Below are 3,158 nucleotides of genomic sequence, written 5' to 3'. Positions count from 1 at the left end.
ATCCACGTGATCATATTCTTAGCCGTGTGCGATGCCCCCTTCCACCATAATCCTCGATAATATTGTAGCGGTGCTTAGGCGAAGCCCTGCGACGGTAGTACATCAAGATCATCACCGCGCCGTCGTGCTGACGGAACTCTTCCCCGACACTTTGCTGGATCGAAGTCCGGGGATCGTCATCGAGCTGAACGTGTGCTAGAACTCGGAGGTGCCGTAGTTTCGGTGCTTGATTGGTCGGGCCGTGAAGACGTACGACTACATCAACCGCGTTGTTCTAACGCTTCCGCTGTCGGTCTACAAGGGTACGTAGATCACACTCTCCCCTCTTGTTGCTATGCATCACCATGATCTTGTGTGTGCATAGGAAATTTTTTGAAATTACTACGTTCCCCAACACAGATGTAGTAGCTCTTGTGTCTGGGACAGGCACTGCAGCAGACCTCTGGGTTCTGGGTACTCTAGTAAAAGCATCTGTAGTAGACTTGCCCTTTTTCTCCTCCACTTCTTCCTGAAGTTGCTCAACCACTGACTGAATCTCAGTTACCTTGACATCAAGATCATAGAATGTCTATTCAATGATCCTCTCCAAGCTCTCCTGGTTCTGAGTCAGGGTGGCCAAGCCCTTCTCAATCCTCAAGGTGGATTGGATCGGATATCCAAGCTGATCTTGCTTGCTCTTCAAGAACACTTGAGGTGCCTCTTCAGTAGTTGGCATCCTTGCAGCTTTCTCTGTCCTTGTCTTCTCTCTCTTCTCATGTGCTTGCACTGATGATGGATCTTCCTCGGTCATGACAACAATGTTGTCCTCAAAGTCTGGCCTGAGGGGTAAATGCTCTTTGTCCAATAGATATGTGAATGTGCTCATCTTAGAGTTGATGAGTACCTGAATTTGTGGAGCATACCCACAAGATCTCTTCTGATCTGCAGTTGTCCTCTTGATTGTTTCCACAATCAGACTCATCACTTTGAACTTTTGAGGAACGTCAAATATATGCAGCAAGTTGATGGAGTGTCCTCTGATCGTTCTGTGATCACCTGACTTTGGCAACAGAGTGTGCCTCATAATGATATTGATTGTAGGCAGGCCTGACAGTAAGTGCTTCACAGAGCCAAACTTATGAGTCTCCATGTCTGCATCAGGAATCTCCTTGTACATGCTGGCCATTGAGTTGTGATTCTTCTTCTTCTTGGCATAGACATCCAAATCATCTTCATGAGCTTCTGGAGCATTGATCAATCTAGCCCACTCATCAACTGTAGACTGGTACCTTGTATCCTCTGACATCCATATGATTCTGCCATCTGGGTAGAAATGAGCAGTAGAATAGAATTGCATGATCAGCTCATTATTCCACTTTGTGAGCTTTTGGCCAACAAATTTGTCAACCTCACATGCCTTGAAGTTGTCATAAACATCTGGGAAGTGATATTCATTCTCTCTTATGTAGGTCCAGTCCACCCATCTCATGTCACACACTATGGGCTTTTTGTCAAGCAGGATAGTCTCATAGAAATCTTGTTGTTCCTTTGTGTGAAACCTATAATCCATAGCAGTTCTCCTCCTAACAGCATATGGGTCAGCCTTTCTCCACTGTCTCAGTCCTGCATCTTTGTAGTTGGGCATCATATGGATCTTTGTAGTTGGGCATCATTTGGATCAATGTGCACACGGTATCATATTTTCCATCCAAGGCTCTTAGGATCTTCTTGATGATGAATCTATCGGTCATCTCTTCACTTCCTAAGTCGGCAATCTCATTTGTAATGAGAGCAAGCCTATAGTACATTTCAGCGACACCTTCACCATCCTTCATTTTGAACTTGTCAAGTTGACTTTAAAGCACATCCAATTTGTATTCCTTGATGGAGTTGGTACCTTCGTGCATATCAATCAAAGTATCCCAAATTTCCTTTGCATTCTCAAGACGGCTGATTTTGTTAAACTCTTCGGGGCACAATCCGTTGAAGAGAATATCACAAGCTTGAGCGTTGTATTGCAGCATCTTCAACTCTTCCACGGTAGCTTCACGGTTCGGTTCTCTCCCATCGAAGAATTCACCTTGCAAGCCAATACACACAATAGCCCAAATGGCAGGGTTATGTCCAAGAATATGCATTTTCATCTTATGCTTCTGATACGTCTCCAACGTATCTATAATTTTTTTTATTATTCCATGCTATATTATATTGTGTTTTGGACATTAATGGGCTTTATTATACACTTTTATATTATTTTTGGGACTAACCTATTAACCGGAGGCCCAGCCCAGAATTGTTGTTTATTTGCCTATTTCAGAGTTTCGCAGAAAAAGAATATCAAACGGAGTCCAAACGAAATGAAACCTTCGAGAACGTGATTTTTGGAACGAACATGATCCAGAGGACTTGGACCCTACGTCAAGAAAGCTACCAGGAAGGCACCAGGTAGGGGGCGCGCCTACCCCCCTGGCGCGCCCTCCACCCTCGTGGGCCCCACGTTGCTCCGCCGATGTACTTCTTCCTCCTATATATACCTACGTACCCCCAAACTACCAGATACGGAGCCAAAAACCAAATTCCACCGCCGCGACCTTTTGTACCCGTGAGATCCCATCTTGGGGCCTTTTCTGGAGCTTTGCCGGAGGGGGCATCGGTCACGGAGGGCTTCTACATCAACACCATAGCCTCTCCAATGATGTGTGAGCAGTTTACCTCAGACCTTCGGTTCCATAGTTATTAGCTAGATGGCTTCTTCTCTCTTTTTGGATCTCAATACAATGTTCTCCCCCTCTCTTGTGGAGATCTATTCGATGTAACCTTCTTTTGTGGTGTGTTTGTTGAGACCGATGTACATACTGTAAAAAAACTACAAAAAGTTGATTTGCAGAACAGAAAATCAACATGGGTAGGGGGCAGATGCCCCCCCCCCTTTCCTCCTCGACGCACTTCACCATGATGTTGTATTTATTCAATAGTTATTTATAGTTGAGTACATTATAATCATATTTGCAGCATATAATCACATATAGATGGTGTATTTAGACTTTATTTGCCGACTAAAATTTTGTTTTTATGTTAATGCATTTTTATTTTTCATGATATATGATATATATGGTTGAGAAAATCGCGTTATAAGGGTCGAAATCGGCTGACCCCTTAAATCTGTGAGCCATATAAGC

The sequence above is a fragment of the Triticum aestivum genome, chromosome 5A, assembly GCF_018294505.1.
Source record: "Triticum aestivum cultivar Chinese Spring chromosome 5A, IWGSC CS RefSeq v2.1, whole genome shotgun sequence".
In the NCBI taxonomy this organism is placed as follows: Eukaryota; Viridiplantae; Streptophyta; class Magnoliopsida; order Poales; family Poaceae; genus Triticum; species Triticum aestivum.
This window is presented reverse-complemented; position numbering follows the sequence as displayed.